This window comes from Elgaria multicarinata, chromosome 12, assembly GCF_023053635.1.
Source record: "Elgaria multicarinata webbii isolate HBS135686 ecotype San Diego chromosome 12, rElgMul1.1.pri, whole genome shotgun sequence".
Taxonomy (NCBI): domain Eukaryota; kingdom Metazoa; phylum Chordata; class Lepidosauria; order Squamata; family Anguidae; genus Elgaria; species Elgaria multicarinata.
Window position 1 is genome coordinate 18,967,588 of NC_086182.1, and position 20,864 is coordinate 18,988,451.

Consider the following 20,864-nt stretch of genomic DNA (forward strand, 5'->3'; position numbering starts at 1 on the left):
TTTAAGCCTGCTGGTTTGCTGCCAAAATTCAGTGGCAAACTGCTCCATAGTGCTAAAAAGGCTCAAATTTGGCTTGCAAACATTCCCAGAATTTTTCTTTTCTTTTTTCACCATTGGCAGCATGGTGGTGAAAATGTTTGATATGTGGCCAATTTAGCAGCATGGTGGCAGCCAATGGGAGATGCATCCAGGCCACAGGCTGTCCATTACCCACTACTGCTTTAGGCAAAGACCAACTCAATTACTCATTCATGGGCATCGTCACCTATCAATGACTAGGCTATACCTAGTCAGTGTGGCATAGTGGCTAGAGTGTTGGACTGGGAGTCAGGAGATCTGGGTTCTAGTCCCCACTCAGCCATGGAAGTTCACTACACCAAGCAGTATATGACACTTTGAAAATGGTTTGAAACCTGTATCTGGAGTGTGTCCTGGGCCCCAACAGTTGTCACTAGTGTTATAAACCATTTTAAAGCAGTAGTGTAGATCTTGCCTGGGTGACTTTGGGCCAGTCACAGACTCTCAGCCCAACTTACTTCACAGTGTTGTTGTGAGGATAAAATGGAGTGGAGGAGGATTATGTATGCTGCCTTAGGTTCCTTGGAGGAAAAAAAGGCCAGATATAAATGTAATAAATAAATGTAAAAAATACCAAGCATAGCAAGGAGAGAGTCATTTATCCATTTTGTATTGCAGAAAAGCATGAATTCCAACAAGCAGATAAACAGAGCCTCAATAGGGGAATTGAATGCTAGAATTATGAAACAATCTCCAATTCAAGTCACAGGTAAGTATAATATTCCTTCATTTTATTTTTATTTTGTATTTGATTCATACCCCACCTTTCTACCAAAAAAATAGCACTTGAGGCAGCTTATAGTCATAATTAACAGTGAGTGAATACGATGAAAACATAACAATCACAGAATAAAAAATAAAAACAGCAACCAACTCAACACACTTGCTTACAGGATGAAAGGCCTTCTTGAATAAAGTGGCCTTTGCCTGCTGACCTAAGGACAACCGAGATGGACTGAACCTAGCCTCCCTTGTGAGAGAGTTCCATAGCCTAAAAATGGAAGGCTTGTGGCAAGTTCTTCCCTCCCACTCCATAAAATCTAATATAATTTACTTATTATTATTATTATTATTATTATTATTATTATTATTATTATTATTATTATTATTATTATTATCATCATCCTGCCTTTTGCCTAATACTGGGCCTTATGTCTCATCACTGCTGCAAGGGTTAAGAAATGCACAGTATAGTGACACTGAATATAATTTTTTGGAGTAACAGCAAGTTTGGACTGGGCCAGCTCCATCTTTGAGGAGCCCCAGCAGTTGCCCAAAGATACCAGGGCCTGGCACCAGCTGTGAAGTGAGAGCGACAAGGCCTGAATAACTTTTCCACATCTGCAATGTTCTTCTCCCCTTTTCAACTGGTTCCCTGAATCAGAAGCCATGGGCATGTTTTTCTGGAATTACTTGCTATTCAAAATCATCTCTTTCCAGCAGCCTCGATGAGGTCCCAAAATTAGAGTGAGAGTCAAGTCATTGCAGGGAGGGGGTCAATTTGGAATGGGTCTTCTCTGGTGTGATTTTATTTAATCATCCCCACCACCACCCTCTCTCATTATTGCACATTCAATAGCAAGGGGCTTTTTTTGTGCGGCCATAAAAAAAAAGAAAAAGAAATCAGCACTGGGAGGGATTAATTTCCCCTTGTTCTGCTAATGGAGCAATTTTCCACTTGTCACTCTGAAAATCTCAAGGCAGAGGGCTTGCGGTTAGAGAGTGAAAAAACGATTTGGAGGAAACGGCAGGACTCAAGTCATTAGGGTCCCAGGGACATTCAAAACAAAGGCAAAATTCTCTCCTCTGATTCCTAATGCAGATCTGGGGTTTGCTGACCTCCTTTATATATTCTGGTGAAGCTTCTTCTGCAGGCTAAAGACATTATATATGAGCAGAGTAGTGTAGTGGTTGGAGTGTTGGACTGGGAGACCAGGTTCTTGTCCACACTTCACTGGCTGGTTTTGGGCCAAACACTGACTTTCAGCCTAACCTACCTCACCAGGTTATTGTGAGGATAAAATGGAGGGGGAGAGGATCATGGGCTACTTGGAGGAAAGGAGGAATAAAACAGTAACAAAGTAGATGATGATGAGCACAAGAGGAAGCCTGGAGGGAGTGCTACAAAACATTTACATGCACACTAGAAACAGAGTGGATGTGTAGATTTGAACAGAAGCCAGGAGAAGAGGAAATGGTTGTCCTGGGATAAGGACTGCCACACACTATAAGACATTAACTTACCTCATGGTCAGACCATTGGTCCATCTAGCCCAGTATTGCCTTTGCCAGCTTTCCCCAACCTCATGCCTTCCAGATGTGTTTGACTACAACTCTCATCATGCTGGGTATGGATGATAGGAACAAAGGAAACTGCCTTATACCAAGCCAGGTCATTGGTTCACCTAGCTCATATTGTTGACATGATGGGAGTTATACTTTCAGAGACCTGAAGGGCACCAGGTGTAGGACATCTCGTACACTCTGACAGGCATAAACTATTCTGAGTCTCAGGCATCACCTGCTAACAGATCGCTTTAACTGCCAGGAATTGAATCTGGGACCTTCTGTATGCAAACCTGTACCGCAGATTGATGGTCCCTCCAGTGGAGGCTGGTGCCACTGATATCAGGGGAGCTATCCAAGGTGCTGAACCCTAACCCCTCACCTACAAAAAAGGTTCAGCACCTTGGATAGGTCCTTAAGAATGGCGGTAATCAAAGTAGTAGTACTGTTGTTAGAAAATCCACCCTTCCTGAAAGATGCAGATTGCCATTGTTCCACTTTTGTTATTTCCAAATTTTGTAGAGAAAAGTGTGTGCGCGCAAAGTTCACTGCAGCCTTCAGTTCCTTCCATTCATATATGTCTTCAGTACTCCCTGCCTGCTAGGGATGGGAGAAGCAGGGATGTTCATGTGCACCAAAGTTCTCCAAATGTCACTTCAAAGCTTGGTTCAGCTCACTCCTTTTCCTTTGCAATTTCATTTTTGTTTGTTCAAATGGGTAAAGTGGACATTTTCAACAGGAGAAGTGAACATTTTTCAAAATTGCACACTTTCCACCACCATTGACAAAATGAAGAAAATGTGGACTTCTACAAGTGTGAGTTTTTAATATGTGCATTTTAAAAATGCTCACTTTAAATTGTGCATGCTAAAATTGTACATTCCTTAATCTATGCATTTTCAAACACACATTCCCCCCGCCCCAGTGGCAAAATCTGGATTTTTAAAATGCACACTTTAAATTGTGCATTCTTTTTTACATTTTGCATTTAAACATATATATTTTTAAAAGTGTGCATTTCATATGATGTGCATTTTTAAGTGCACATTTTGTGAATACAAGTTCAGGAATTTGCAAATATTTTGGGGAAACATGCACTCCCGTTTGTGTTTGATTTTGCAAACAGGACATTTTCATATATCCCTAACTGCCTCTTCATCGAAATTGTGGATGTAGGCATTGATAAAACACTACAAGAGAAGGGGGATGAAACAGTCTTGATGTGTTTGTAAGTATAAATGAATCGAGACCTTTTTTGTGCATCATTTTACTGATATGCACATGCACTTGTGCAATGATAAAAATACTGCAAAAAAGCAATCTTGATGTAATTGTTTGGGCAACAAGATTGTTTTTTTACAGGGGGAAATTTCTTCTCTTTGATATTCAGAAACATATGTGTGCATTAGTACAACACTGCACAAAAAGCATCACATCCATATTATTAGGGGTGTGATCCGCTCCGATTAGGAGCGTAGAAGCAGTAGCGGATTGGCCTGCTCCGCCTTACCCAGTGGTGGAGTAGGAGCGGACCGCGGACCCCTAGAAGCAAGGCGAAGAGAAGCGACCATTTTTCGGAGCTCCTAGTTCAGGCGGAGCGCTCCAGTCGCCATCTTGAAAACATTTCGCCATAGGATTGCATTGCGGCAAATAATCGCGGATAACTACGTTCTTTTTGAAGCTATCGTTCTGGAAATTCTTGTGCTCAGAGAGTCGTGGATGGGAGTCATTTTGAGACCACTCTCACCTCTCTGCGTCGTGCGGGTCGCTTGCTATATTTTTTTGAAAATCGGGTCAACCGCGCGGCTCAAACGGCGTTTTCGGCTTTTCGCCCATAGGATTGCATTGAGGGAAAGACTCGGGCATAACTGGGTTGGTTTTTAAGCTATCGTTCTGAAAATTCTTGTGCACAGAGAGTCGTGGATGGGGGTCATTTTGAGACTACTCTCAACTTTCTGCGTCGTGCAGGTCGTGCGCTAGACGTTTTAAAAAAATCGGCGGGAAAAATACCTTTTTCAAAGGGCTGAGGGGCAGTCAGCTCCCGGTCATGATCACATGATCCCAAAGTTAGAGGAGGGCATAGGCAAAACAGGTAACTTGGGATTCTGGGAAACTTCTCTTTCTTCATCTGAACGGGCTTTTCCCAGTGTTTTTTTAAAACAGTAGCCCCACCAAATGCACAAACACAACCTGAAATCATATACTAAGCCAAGAATAAGAGATAGAAACACAGCACTGCTACCCACCCTAACTTTGGGGAACAACTGAAAAGATGTGGTGCAAGGGGATGAGCTCCCCTAGGGCATCTCATCGTGGACGTGCCCCCACTCTCTCCTGCACTGGAAGGCCATTAGAGCCTTCCAAAGAGAGTAAAACGGTGGAGCAATGCCTATCATGAGTTGAAGTGAATGGTCACTTTTCAGTGGTAGAGCAATGCCTGTTATGAGTTGAAGTGAGCGTTTACTTCTTAATCTCAGAGCTGTTGGTGGCTGTCTTGAGTTGAACTGGCAGCTGCTTCCCCCTCCCCCGGGCACGTCCCCCTATTGCTGGTAAAAGACAGATATAGCCTTTTTTAAAAAATTCTTCTTGCTGTTTATTGAGCAACACTGCTGCTTTTAATTCCACCCCTCCTTTGTTTATTTATTGATTTATTCCATTTTATATGCATTACTGGCTTATCCTTGGCTCACTTCCTTATGCCCCCAGAAATGCCAGCTGCATGCCTGCCTGCCTTCCCTCCCTCCTCCCCTGCCCACCTCGCAGGGATGTTGTGTGTGTGTGGCTTTGACTCAGGGGAGAAGTCCTTCCTGCGCTCACTTGGAGTTTTGGAAGTTCCAAATCCGTTTTTCAAGTGTGGAAGAAGATTCATATTAGGTTAATGATCTCTACTCCCCAATTCATGGCATGTTGGGATTTCCTTTGAAATGGCCCCATTGAGATGTCTGCAGGTTTAAGCCCCGCCAAAAAACAGGGGATGATGGGACTGCCTTGAGTCTCGGCGTGTGTATGTATCCCTGGATAAGCTTTCATGGTGGCGTGTTTGAGGTTTCTAACGTGCAAATTGATGGAGCTATGGAAAGGGGTGTGAATGGGGTGCCCGATTTTCAAAAATTCCCCAAAAATCAGGGGATGATGGGATTGCTTTGAAACTTGGCGTGCATGTGTATACCCCCATGAGGTGTCATGGTGCCAAACATGAGGTTTCTAACTTGAACAGAAAAAAAGTTGTATAATTTTTTAGCTTTCAATGCAAGCCTATGGGGGGGGGGGAAATGGAGCTCCGATCCGGATCCGGAGCTCCGAGCGGAGCGGAGCGGAAGTGGGTGGAGCGGGGGTGGGGCGGAGTGGCCCGATCCGGAAAATGGCGGATCTGCAAGTGAAGCGGAGCGGGGGGTCCGTGCACACCCCTACATATTATTATTTTTACACATCACATTTGATAACACTGAGAGGCGGGGAAATATAAACGAACTGTAGAAACTGTATCACAGTCTTCCCCAAATTTGTGTCCTTCAAGTGATTTGGACTACCACTCCCAGCATTGCTAACATTGGCCATGCAGGCCAAAGCAGATGGGAAATGAAATTCAAAACACCTGGAAGCTGCCAGGTTGGGAAAAAAACTGTTGTAAACTGCTGTAATCCTCCTCATTTAAACCAGATGAGTGGAATGCAAAGCAGAGTGAATGAGGGCAATAGTAAAGAAATCAAGGCAATCATTCAAGCCCTAATTGCTTATGCATTCAGAGGTTATTTAAGCGAACCGTCTCTTAACCGTGTGCAGGTTTGAGCGCTCAGTGTGTGCGCTCCTGCCCAAACACCTCCACGGCATCTCCAAATGAGCCTGCGTCGTCCGTTTTAGAATGTGGTGCTATAATACAAATGGCAAAGTTCTATCTATATGGAAATGTGCATTTCAGACATGTCCCTTAAAACAATCAAATGATTTTTTTTTTAAAGTCTTCTAATATGCAGCTAAACAACATTTGTCTGTAAGCCAGCCTAAAGCTGCTGGCAATCAGGAACAGATTTCTAACATGTCATTGAATTTATTTATTTGCACTCTGCCTTCTTCTGCACTTGCTCATTACAGCCTATCGCGATGCCGAGGCCTCTCCGCCAAGGCACTGTGCTCTTTTTCCAGACATTGCCTTGCCAGAGCAGAGCTGCGCACCCCCTTCATGGCACACAGCGTTCATGCTCCTGTTACTCTAATCTATGTTTCTGTACACTGGAGGCCAACGTCTCAAGTGGTGTAAGTGAATGCATCTTCATGGCCCACAGCAATGCTACTACTCTTACACCAGGTGCATTGCCTGGGCACATGGTTTGTTCCCGCTGGTGTGTTTCTAACTGGTCCTGAGCCCCCCCTGGGAGTATTGATTAGCCACTGAAATCTTGTTGCAAGTAATGATGAGGCTATTAACTAGAGGGCATAAAAGCAAAGTCAGTGTAACTAGAAATTGTGTAAAACATGAAGTGTCTTGCGATGTTTAATGCGGTCGATCAATTTCCTGGATTGTTTCTTCTTAATACAGCTCTTGAATTATAACTCACACTGAAAGGATCCACTTGTTGCCAGTGGAAACAGCCAGGATGGGGAGGGACAATGTAGCTACATAGATTTCATTTCAGTTTGGTTTTGATAAGAATTTGCCCAAATTCACAAAGATCAAAACGTACGGGACAGAAAGGACTTGAAATATGAATGTGTGAGAAATGGAAACTGACAGATTTGGCTCTTCAGTCCCAGGGTTTGGAGTGCTTTCCGCTTTGATTCCCTGTGTATTCAACCATCTTGGGGCTTATTAATTTGTACATAAGAATTTACAAATATTCACAATGTGACTGGGAGAGAAAGAACTTGGTTGTTGTTGTTTTTTTAAAGAAATAATAGCAGATTCACCCACCCCTAGTATATTTTATACTCCTGCATTTGGAGACCGCAATGATGTAATTTTAAAATCATTTGGTTATATATATATATATATATATATATATATATATATATATATATCACCATCAGTGCACATGGCACTTTACAGAGATAAGGAGTGTACAATTTAAAATGCAATACAAGAGAAATGAATAGCAGGGAAAGGGAATTAAAGGATAATCAGTGAGCCTTAGATCTCTTTTTAACAGCACTTCTAGTCCTCAATGCTGCGGAAATAAGCTGGAAAATGTGCAGGGGCCATATGGAATTTCCAGGGATCAAACTAAAGTGCTTCCATGTACACTCTGCATCACTTTTTCTCCTACCATGCAAGGGGGTTCACTAAACTGGGGGTTGTCTTCACATCACTGAGTTGGCACTGCCTCCCCCCTGGTTTTACTTACCAGGGTGATGTCGGGTAATCCTGATGCCAAGGAGAGAGTGAGGGGTTTCTGATGGTCACCGGCTATCAGAGCCCCACCCCTCAGCCCTCTTCCTGGTGGAAGGCAACCAATCACTGGTTGCCTTCTACCAGGGCCACCCCTGGATTAGCCCCATAGCAAGGTCAGACAGTGGGACCTCGCTCCCACTGAAAAAGTTGGGTTAAGTATTCAACTTTTTCAAAGCACAGCTTCATAGGAAAGCCCCACAGTGGCTGCAATTAAATGTGTCACATAACTGATGCGGTGCAGATTCACAGTCACCACGGGGCTTTCCCTCTGTGTAAGCAGCCCCAAGGTTTGTACAATCTTTCTATCAGGACCCACTAAATGTCACTATGGTCCTCTATTGTCATGCTGACTCTGGTACTTAACCGATACCACTCTTGTAAACAACAGGAATGAAATGGGAAAGACAACTAAATAATAATAATAATAATAATAATAATAATAATAATAATAATAATAATAATGTATTTTTACCCGCCTCCCCTTTGGATTGAGACCACTCTTGTAAACAACAGGAATGAAATGGGAAAGACAACTAAATAATAATAATAATAATAATAATAATAATAATAATAATAATGTATTTTTACCCGCCTCCCCTTTGGATTGAGACGGGGAACAACATAGAATACAAAAACATTATAAAATACATAAAACTGATTAAAAAAATTAATAATGTATTAGTTTTATACAGCAAGACATCTTAATGTTCGACTGGGTAGGCCTGCCAGAAGAGATCAGTCTTTATAGCTTTTTTAAATTCAGAAAGACTATTAAGTTGGCAAATCTCTCCCAGCAGGCCATTCCACAGTCTGGGAGCAGCAGAAGAGAAGGTCCTCTGGGTAATGGTTGTCAGCCTAGTTTTGGCTGGCTGAAGAAAATTCTTCCCAGAGGACCTGAGTGTGCGGGGTAGATTGTATGGGAGGTGATCCTCTCAGGTAACCTGGATCCAAACCATGTAGGTCTTTAAAGGTAATAACCAACACTTTATACTTCACCTGGAAACTAATTGGCAGCCAGTGAAGAGATTTTAAAATTGGTGTAATATGGTCATCCCTAGGTGTACCTGTGACCAACCTGGCTGCCATATTTTGAACTAGTTGAAGTTTCTGGACTAGGCACAAAGGTAGCCCTTTGTACAGTGCATTGCAGAACTCAAGCCTCAAAGTTACCAGCATGTTCTCTTTAGAGCTAAGCCCTTTAGGGTCATCTATGATGCAAATAAGTAAACAGCTACTATTTTTAAAAAAAACCTAAATGAACAGAAAATTATTAATGCTGTGTGTGCAGGAATTGCCTAAGTTTGGGCACAAAATATGAGTAGCCCTGGGTGGGGTGAGGAGATTAAAAAAACCTCCCTCTTTCTCCCTATCCCAAATTTTCCTCCAATTACTGCTTTTTAACATTCACTCCCAGCAGTGCAAAAGTAAAATATTCATGTGCCACCATTATTATAATGGCTGTTCTGATTATGGATGCTACAACCAACTATTACACCATCAGGGGAGAACAAAGTTGTCCACTTCAATTTTTTTTAGGTTATCTTTATGATTATTGCCACAGTTTGGCATTAAATTCTAAATAGTCAGCTGCAGACTCTACATCTGAATATCTCAAGCTACAATAGGAGGCCTCCTGGTGGTAAATGTAGGCATCAATATAAATGTAAGCACAGTCAAAATTCTGGATAGAGATAAAAGGAAGAAAAGTAGAAAATATGATGTTTTTTAGTTTGGGGGTTTGGCACTTCCTGCTCCAAAGGAGAGGAAGTGCAGATGACATCTTCAAAGTTTATAGTATGGTCTACTCATGTAACAGAGAATCAGTATGGTTTAATCCATAGAGTATAGAAGGGGAAACTCTGCCCTTCCGGATGTTGCTGGACTGCAACTCCCATAATCCCTCACCATTGGGTATGCTAGCTAGGGCTGATGGGGTTTTTAGTCTCATGACATCTGGTGGGCCACATGTTCCCACTGCATTAGAACACTCTTACCCAACATAGTACCCTCCAGATGTTTTAGACTACAACTCCAGTCCAATCTCACCATTGGCAATGTTGCCTGGGGTCGATCAGGCTGAGAGCTGGAAACTCTTGAAAATGCATTTGTTCATTCAGGTGCCCCTTGACTTGGAATCAATCATGACACAGCTCTATTTAATGTTTTTTTGCAGTAATGCTTTTAAGGTATTTATTGTGTCGTGTGTGTGTGTGTGTGTGTGTGTGTGTGTGTGTGTGTGTGTGTGTGTGTGAGAGAGAGAGAGAGAGAGAGAGTGTGTGTGTGTGTGTGTGTGTGTGTGTGTGTGTGTGTGTGTGTTTCTGTTATCTTGCAGGTGTTTTTTATGTAAACTGCTTGGAAATAATCCTGGGATGTCAAGCAGTGTAGAAGCAGCTTAAATCCACAAATTAAATGAAGTCCAAAACATCTGGAGAGCACCAGATTGGGGAAGAAAGAGTGTCATTCTGAGAACAAGGGGGGACTTGATTTCAAACCCCATTCAGATGTGAACCTCACTGAGTGACCTTGAGCCAGCCACTTATTCTCAACCTAACCTACTCTGCAGAGTTGTTGTGGGGATAAAATGAAGCAGGAGGAGAACCCTACGTGCAACCTGAGTTCCTTGGAGGAAAGTTAGAATACAAATGTATATCATACTAATACAAAAATGAGGTGGCAAATTGATAAAGTGCTGATGTGGAATTACTTTAGTTAGGGGGTTGGATCCAGAATAAATGAGTTGAATTTGTTCGCGTTGCTTTGGTTCTCTCTCTCTCTCTCTCTACGTGCATGTGTGTGTGTGTGTGTGTGTGTGTGTGTGTGTGTGTGTGTGTGTGTGTGTGTGTGTGTGTGTAGATAGATATACAGTGCAGATCTGTGTCCTCTGTTGCCCTCTTTTTTGGTGAAGCATTTTCTCTTTTTAGGTACTTGTGAAAGTAACCAACCAACCCTTAGAAGTTCTTCTTTATCTAAAGATTTGTATACTTACACAAACATTGAGGTTCCCCATACCTCCCTCTAGTTCAGCTACTAAAGCACTCAGAGAATGAAGATTGCAATATGTGACTGGCACATCAACAGTTAACTACACTGGAAGCAGAAAAGGGGGGCCCTTCTGGCTATGGAAATGTCCACAGAGAATTTCCGCCACAAAGCTGGGAAGCCACCAAAGCAGTGAGAGCAAACCAGCTGTAACTTCTAGGACAAACTGAGAACTGGTGGAGGGAGGGAGGGAGGGAGAAATGATACATCAGCTCAGAAGAAGAAAAGAGAGATGCAGACAGATCTCATCCCAACACAATGAGCTCCTTAGAGGCAGCAATCAAAGCTAATAGTTCTATTAACAAAACAACAAAAGGCCTGGGCGAATTTGCTCTCCCTCTTCAGGACAGTTTGAGTGCACTGGCATTAGGAAGATGTTATCCCAAAATTGCTTCCCCACTGTCAAAGCAGAAAAGAGACAGGTGCAGCCATTGTTGGCAGCAGAATCTAGAAACTCAGCAGCAAAAAGGAGACAGCCTACTTCTCTGTCACATGTATATAAAAAAAACCCATTTTTAAAAGCATATTCTCCCACTGTTTTGCAGTATAACAGCAAAGACCTTGTCAGGCAACCCATTCATGCTGCAGCAAATGTGCTGTTGTTCCTCATTTGTGGCAAAAGAAGGATCAGCTTGTCTTCTCTCAAGGGAGCCCTCTTGTTTTCAGCGAGATCCCATGTTCTCAGTACCCAAATGATAACAGACAATTGCAGAGAAATGGCAACTCATTCCTCCACTGGCTGGGCCACTGTGATTTAGAGAGCTGTCTGGGATACGGGGGACTGTGTCAACCATTTTTCTAGTGCGAATGTAGCTATTGGATACATGGGCAATGGCATCGTTGATGAGCTGGACCAGACGTCAAATCATTACGATGCCATCATAGTATTGATATATCCCTGTTACTGATCTATACTAGAATCCCATGAAGCTGATTGGTTGGACATTCAGGACAAATTAAAGGAAGTACTTCTTCACACAGCGCAGTTAAATTATGGAACTCACTACCACAAGAAGTAGTGATGGCCACTAATCTGGATGGCTTTAAAAGGGGGTTGGATAAATTCCTGGAGGCAAAGGCTACCAATGGCTACTAGCCCTGACGGTTGTGTGCTATCTCCAGTATTTGAGTCAATAAGCCTGTGTGCACCAGTTGCTGGGGAACATGGGTGGGAGGGTGCTGTTGCACCATGTCCTGCTCATTCATCCCTGATGAATGGCTGGTTGGCTACTGTGTGAACAGAATGCTGGACTAGATGGACCCTTGGTCTGATCCAGCAGGGCTCTTCTTATGTTCTTATACCCCGTAAGACACACAATGACATTTGTTGCAGTATTTGGGATAAAGTGGAATAAAAAGCAGAAAATAACACTATGAAAGCAGTATATGGAATGTGCAAGGGGCAGTTATCAGTGTGCTTCAATACCACTATAAAGCAGTAGTGTAGATCTAGCCCTACTCAACACCAATGCACATCTTGCACATGAGGTGCTCTTACAGGATTGGAAAGTCACCAGTCAATGGATGAAGTGGAAACAGGGCCGGCCTTAGACCATTTGGCACCCCAGGCAAGGAGCTTCTCCAGGGGGGACACACCTGGGCCAGATCTACACCTTTATGTCGAATCATTACAAACATGGAATAAAAAGCAGGAAATAACACAATGAAAGTGGTACATGGAAGGTGGATTGTGCCACGAAAGTTATCAGTGCATTTCAATACTCCTATAGAGCAGTAGTGTAAATTTAGCCTTGATCTCACTTTTCTATTGGTGTGTGTGTGTGTGTGTGTGTTACACAACTCCCCTTAAACCCCACCTGCCCTTTCACAACCTCTTCCATTTCTCTGCGAAAGAGGCTGTCATTTTCAGCTCTGAAATTCGGGGATTTCAGAGACAGTGTGCAGGGCTTCAATGTTTACCTTACCGTAAGGAGCTGGCTGCCAGTGTCTTGGCCCAAATCCCAACAGAGATGCTTTCTATGTTCCAACACATCTTTATTGATAGAAAGGATCGTTGCAATGGAGAAAGATGCACCTTTGCCAAGGAGCACCCTTTCACTGCTTGATGGGTGTACCAGCTGTTTTATTAGCAAGTTCTGGGCAGGTAGGCATGAACAACTGAGCATGTGCAAAGTATGTTGCAAAGTACATTGTTGACTCAATAGGGAAGTTAGCTGACCACTGGTTCCTGTAGTTTCTGTGGTTAGGCTAGATCCTTCCTGTCTGTCCTGTAAGAGGAACTTGCTTAACGGTCAACCATTTCAAAGTTCACTTAGAGTGAAAGTCATATCTGCACCAGGCACAATATTTTTTTTAATTAACAGCTCAACTCCAGTACCAACATGGCTTCTCTTATGCTAAGATAAAGCTCAAGATAAAGCTATTAGTATTAATATTTGTATTCTGCACCTCAGCCCAAAAAGGCTCCCAGAGCAGCTTACAATCAGTCAGTAAAGACAATCCCTGCCCTCAGGCTTACATTCTAAAAAAGACATGACACACAAGGAAAAGGCGATGGGGAGGGAAGAGGGAACAGAGCGCTATGGCCACTACACCAGGTTCATGTGTGCTTTTTTTCCCCATCTTTTTATCTCATTCTGTTCTTGAAGGATCTTCTGAAAAGTCTGCTAGGGAACTTAGCCAGGACTCTGTCTCTTACAGCTTTCCAGTGTTGCTGCCTACTGAGTGCTTGAAAGCTGACTGAAGCCTTTTGGGTTTTTATTTTGTTGTTACAAGAAGAAGAAGTCCTCACTGGTGGGCTTTTCAGAAAGCTCAAGCAGATGAAGAGGCTGAAAGAACAGGATAAAACTGAAAAATAAAGAGCACATATGAACAGCTCAACCACAGTAAGCAGTGAAGCCCTGGCACCTGAGAAATTTCTCCAAAAATTTCACCCCTTTCCAGAGGTTCTGGGTGCAATTTCTTTTCATCCCTCACCCCAAAAATGGTCAGACAAGAAAAAGATCAGAAAATTTGGCACAGTGCTAATTTGTTTTTAATTACATTTGTAACTCAGTTCACAACTTTTTTCTGTACTATTTGCATGCACGGCAGATCCCTGCCATATAGGCTGATAGATTTGCACACAGAGATCTGTACATCTGAATTTATTCCTGCCACAGATGGATAAATACAGATGAGAAAGGCAATTTTTAAGCTAAATAGCGAGGAAATGATTTGTGCGAAAACTCAAATGCAAGATAAATTGTTGATTTCAGTACCAACATTTTGTGATGGAGACTCAGTAACACATTCCACTTCACCAGATACTTTGGGAATAGAATGTGGAAATATATTTTGTTAAGTTGACCAATGTTTATAGGGATGTGCAAATCAGCAGAATTGAAACTTATCGGAGTTCTCTAAATTCCAAATTGGGTTTAGGTCCAAGTTTAGTTCTGGGACCCAAACTGCAAAATGGGTAAATTCTGGTCAAAAATGAACAGGAATAAATGTCTCATACCTTCCTATCAATGTTCTGTTTTCTTGCAACACTGGATTCAGGCAGGGTCGGATTAAGGCATGCTGAGGCCCTAAGCAATATCAAAATTCAGAGGCTCCATACCATAAAAATAAAGATGAAAAGTGCATTACATTACAAGAGGAAGAGTGATGAACACACATTAGGTGGTGCTTGGGCCTGTTCAGACAACACGCTAAGTCATGGTTAGGTTGCTAACCATTTTGCAGGAAATGGTTAGTGAGTGTTTAAAATGTGGTTATGTAGCTACCATGGTTAGGAATGTTCACACGAAACACTAAGGGCTTTGCTAGACCTGCCGGGATAAGCCGGCAGGGAGGCGGGGCGGCAGCGCGCTGATGTTAGCGCGCGCCGCCCGGGCTTCCAGACTCAGGACGCGCAGGGACGTCGGATCCCTGCAGCGTCCGCCATTTTTTTTTTTAAGTTTAAAGGGGCCACATGCGGCCCGAAGACTGCGGAGAAGGTAAGGGTTTTTTTTTTTAGTTAACCCCCCCATCCGCTCCTGTGTTGTCTCCCCTTCTCCCTGCGTGTGTGTGTGTGTCTGTCCTGTGTCGTCTCCCCTTCTCCCTGCGTGTGTGTGTGTCTGTCCTGTGTCGTCTCCCCTTCTCGATGGGCACAGCGCTGAGTGCTGTGCCCAGTCCGTGGCTTTTTGCGGGCTACTCGCGGTAAGCGAGTAGCCGCAAAAAGCCACGGAAGTAGCTAGACGTTCCCCAACCCCCTCCTCAGGCCGGGGCTGGGGAAAAGGCGCGCCATAAGCGACTTCGCTTATGGCGCATTAGAGAAGGCTTCAGTGCGGCCTGGAGCCAGATTCCCCTGTGCGTCATGTGGAAGCACAGCAGGGAAACCGGCTCTCAAGGTGTGCTAAGGCCTCGTCTAGGAACGCCCCAAGTCATGGTTCGCACAACATGCTAAGCCATAAAGTTTAGTTCAAACCATCATGGTTTAGTGTGTTGTCTGTACGGGGCCCTTGCAGTTAAACAATATTATGCAGCCTTACATGAAGATGTAAAAGGACTATAAAGTAAGTTGACCTGAACATCTTTTAAACTGTCTCTAGTTTGCACTTACGGCCTCCAATTCTAAATGCTGCATTGCCATGCTTTCTTTATATAAGGCAATCCTGCTGTAAGACACACCAGACCTTCCAACATATTTAAGCTAAAGTGATTTCATCTTAGTTATGTTACATCTTAGCTATCTCAAACATATTTTGAAGCCCCACATAATATGAAGCCCTAAACCATGGCTTACTTGGCTTGCTCCTAAATCTGGCACTAGATTCAGGAAATAAAAGGGGTCAATGATGGTTTGATGAGGATTCAGTCAAAATTCCATGGCTGGTGGGGATGATTGTCAGGTATCTTTCATGGGGGAAGAAAACTTCCATGAAATTGGAGGGCAGATCTCAGCATGACACTACTTCACTTACCAAATGCATTCAGACCAGATGGCTTACTAGTTTTTCAAGCTAGTTGGGAAGGGACCATGACTCAGTGGTAGAACACCTGCTTTACCTACAGAAGGTCCCAGGTTCAAATCCTGGTATCTCCAGTTAAAAAGGTTCAAGTGGAAGGTGATGTGTGGAAATTCTGCCTACAACACTGTAGAGCCACTGCCTGTCCAAATATTGGACAATATTGGACAAATAGATGGACAAATAGTCTAACCTGGACTAATCCAGCTTCCTGGATTCCCATTCCTATGCTAGTCTGAAAGTGGCTCCTGAGGCCTACACCAAGCAGGATATTGCACAATGAAAGTGGTATATAAAAGGCAGGAGCCACACCAAGCAGGATATAGTGGTATGAAAGCAGTATGTGGTATGTGTCAATGGGCCCATACTGCTATAAAGGGCCAGGATCTCTTCTCGATCCTCCCAGAGTGCAGGACACGGAATAACGGGCTCAAGTTAAAGGAAGCCAGATTCCGGCTGGACATCAGGAAAAACTTCCTGACTGTTAGAGCAGTACGACAATGGAATCAGTTACCTAGGGAGGTTGTGGGCTCTCCCACACTAGAGGCATTCAAGAGGCAGCTGGACAACCATCTATCAGGGATGCTTTAGGGTGGATTCCTGCATTGAGCAGAGGGTTGGACTTGATGGCCTTGTAGGCTCCTTCCAACTCTGCTTTTCTATGATTCTATGAAAGCAGTAGTGTGACTCCTGCCTTTCACTTTCATAGTGCAGTATCTTGCTTGGTGTAGATCTGGCCTGAGACTCCTTCTCACCCACATATCTCTTCTTACTGAACACACATCTCTTGGTGCTGACACAGCCATGTACCTGATGATTCAGTTACGTTGGCATTCCCCTATATGTCAGCAAAAAAAGATTCATAGGGAAATGCAAAACCAGCTCTAGGCTGATGGAACTCAGCCAACAATCACAACATTATGAACTTTTTTTCTTGCTGTGTGCGCCAAAAGATGTTTATGAACTTGCGCTACTCCCCTAGTGTTGTTGTGTGTTTTTCAAGTGTGTTGACTGATTTTCAATAAAGGCAAGATTTATCAGAGATAGCAATAGCCCTTCAATTATCCTAATACAGGTGAGATGCTAAATATGGAACCATATCGATCAAGATGGGGCTTGGCGGAAGCAGCTGCATTTCTCGATGAAGTCAGCACTTCAGGCAAAGCTATGAGCTGTAAGCCAGTTTGCCCCAACAGAAAAGAACAACACTCCATTGGCTTGTATCCTACTACTGTGGTTTAACTGGGTGACAGATACAGTCTGCAAATAGCCAATAGCAAATGGGGAGAACACATTCTGTACTCTTGGCTGGCTACCTTCTGATAAGGCTTATCAGAAAGTAGCCAAGATTTATTTATTTTATTTATTATTGCATTTATATCCTGCCTTTTTTTCCTCCAAGGAACCCAAGACAGTGTACATAATCCTCTTCTTCTCCATTTTATGCTCATAACAACAACCCTGTGAGGTAGGTTGGGCTGAGAGTCTGTGACCCAAAGTCACCCAGTGGGTTTCCATGGAGTAACGGGCTCAAGTTACAGGAAGCCAGATTCTAACTGGCTAGCAGGAAAAACGTCCTTGACTTCCTCTTGTAATGTAATGCAATGGAACCAGTTACCTAGGGAGGTCGTAGGCTCTCCCACACTAGAGGCTTTCAAGAGGCAGCTGGACAACCATCTGTCAGGGATGCTTTGGGGTGGATTCCTGCATTGAGCAGGGGGGTTGGACTCATGGCCTTATAGGCCCCTTCCAACTCTACTATTCTATGATTCTGTGGGTTCTAGAACTCAGTTCTCCTGACTCCCAGTCCAACACTCTAGCCACTACACCACATTGGCTCACCCCATATTCTGCATAGGGCTACATGAATCTGTGAATATCACTTTCTCATTTTTCCAGTATTAAATTTGGGTCAGCCAAAATTTTCAGAATTAAAAGTTTGCATGAAAATTTGTATGCCCTTTTGTGCACATTTTCCCTAGACCTTCATCTATTGTGTGGTAAAGAAATTAAGTAAAATATGTGCATTTCTTCATGCATGCTTACCAAATATACACTCTTTTTGCAAGGAGGTTTCCAAATATAATGCACTTTAATGTTATTTCCCCTGATATACACACTTTTGCAGGGATGATGATGGTGGTGGTGGTGATTGGAGAGCTCCATTTCAAAATTCAGGGAAGTGCAAATCTTGAAGGATAATTGAGTTTTGGTTCATATATTGGTCCAAAACTTTAAAATTCAGTGAAGTATTAAAATGTGAACTGAATAAATTTCACCCCCGTCTCTAGTTCTAACTGAAGTACGTGGGGGGAGGGGACATTGCCACCAGGTAACAAACATGTCAAGGCTACTATAAATAATAGAAGTTCAAGTGACTGAAAGTAGATGTCTAAATCCTGAAGGGTTAATGTCTTTCTTGTTACCAGACATTATGAAGTTTAATGGACTCAGCTACCTTTAGCTCAGAGGTGGAAAACCTCAGGGCCGGGATCCAAATCCAATCCTCCTGGGTTTCCCAGAAGGCCACACCCATTCGCCTAGCCACAGCTCCTTTTCCCCACTACCACCAATTATTTAGTGATCTCCCAGCTTTTGTAAAATTCTAGAATGCTAAAAGGTTCAAGCGCCCTTCCTAAGACTTAGTTACTGTCAATCAGAACTTTAAGCTAAAATATAATGGCATTGCTGGAATATTGGTTCTGGCCCACTCTTTTGGCCTTGGCCACACCTACCACTGTGATGTAGTCCCCGAGAGCTTCTCCTAAATTGAATTCAGCCCTCAGGTTGAAAGGGTTCCCCACCCCTGCTTTAGCTATACTCTAAAATCCTCAATGAGCTGTCAACCCCTTGCATTTATCCCTATCTATGGTTTCACACATGCAGGTCAAGTGTTGGCCCTTTTCTCACCTGCCAGAAGTGACCCTCCTTTCTCACCCCACAAGGAGAAGGAAGAAGGGCATGTTTCATTAAAGAAGCCTTGAGGGAGGAAAATGGCATCATTGCAACTCTTCCTCTAAACCTCAGAAAGTAATTTAACATCAGAAGGTAATTTGAACTGACCCTGCTTATGAAAAATGTTCATAATGATGAAGTATTGCTTTGCAGTAGATGTGTTTTAGAGGGCAACTCAGAATGTGTTATCGTCTTTACAAAGGTTTCAGAGTACCAGGGTCTATAGCGTAGATTTGGGAGTCTGTTTAATGCTGTTCTTTCTTGCTGAGAACTACCGAGGAGGAGTCTGGGTACAGCAAATCAGTAAAGCTTTTGGATTTTACAACAGGCTTGGCCCATGCAACTGAGATTATCTGAACTTTGCAATTACATCCCAGTGGAGAGAGAATTAAAGAGAGGCCCTAGGAACACTGCTACTTCTTGTGTGTTCTAAATGCGTAGCCACCCATAAATGCAGATGGACTCAATGTTTAACAGGCAAAGCTATTCAAGGTGCACTTTAGAGAGCTCCCTTAGAGTTCTGACTGGTTTGGGCTGAAACCCAGAATGGATTCGCCATCCCACTAACATTGGAGCCACCAGCTTCCACTCGCATTCCATCTTACATGGCTGAGTCTGTTATTCCCAAAGCAAATAAGTTAACTCACTCAGAGTAAGTTCACCCATCGCTATATGATACTGCTTCCCAGCCTGTGCACAGAGCCCTTATCCACCGTTCTGAAAGGGGCAAGTTGGTGACATTTCAATACAAAGCTCAAATGTTTACAAAATGAGCACAGAGACAATTCACAACAGCAAGAATGGGTGATAACCCAACCTCCTTCGCATCACCACAATGCTGGCTTTGTATTTTGTTTCGCTTCAACTTGTCCACAGCTAAGTAGCTTTTGGCAGCTGCTCGTTTTTTCACTAATCAAAAGCAAAAAAAGTAAATCTATTTTCTTTTTTCCAATTGGGTCCTAATGGATTATAATGAAGACATTCATATTTGAAATAACATTCCTACACCCATTTATTGCAAATTATTGTTACTCATGAGTTATGTATAACACCGGATAATCAATAGTTGACAGTCCAGGACAGCCTGCATTGAAGTGATCTATTAATTCAGTGCCGTGACACTGTCTATGACAGGTCCCATCTCCTGCACTTTTAGTGATGAATGTGCTGCAATTATTCATTGATAATATATGATCTTGGATGGCAACTATCAATTCCTCCCTTTTGGCATGAGCTTTTCTATTCTCAGCCATGCTATTGATTTTATATTGTTGATATAATTATAATACAGCCTTGTGGGATATTTACTATGTACCTCTGACATCTTTATATTTTGCACTTTTCAGGGAATGAAAACAAGGATTCAATTAAGGTTAGGCTCTTAACAGTTCAATCTATAGTAACTCACTAGAAGCCAGTAGTAATTTGCAACATCAGAAACCTTCAGAGAAGCAAAGGATTGGACAAATCGCTAATTTGTCCAAGCTCTTACTTTCCATCCTTTTGCCTTGATCTTTTTAAAAAGTAGCAGATAATCATCAACAAGCATGTAATTATCAAGGACAATCATCAAAATTCTTGATCTGGATCTATATCTGATCTTCCTGGGATTTTTCTGGGGAGAAGGCAGCTATTGCACAGAGGAAGGGACCATAACATAACAGTAGAATACATGCTTCAATACCTTACATCTCCACTTAAAACAGTGGGGTGAGTAACCCATGTTCCTAGGGTCACATGTGCCCCTTGGCCAAATTTCAAAAGCCCTCTGCATGTAATCAGTTCAGACCTCTGAAAAGAGCTATCTGTACCTTCCCTAACAGCATATTGGGCAGGAAGAAAGGGGGAGAGAGGGGAAAGGGGGGGTCACCCAACTGGATTTGGCCCTGCCAATCACTTGCTTCAGCCCTACCTATTGTTATGTGTCCACCCCCACCACCCCCAATAGACTATCTATGAAGGATTATGGCCTGAGAGAGAGAGAGGATACCCACCCCTTACTTAAAAGGACCAGGCAGCATGTAATAGGAAAGGCCTTTTCTGGAGAGATGCTAAAAGTAAGAGAAGATAATTCTGGGTTAGATTAACAAATAACCTGACACTGGTGTATGTCTCGCATTAGCTGCAACAGACTCATTCATTGAAGGAGCTAACCACAAGGCAAG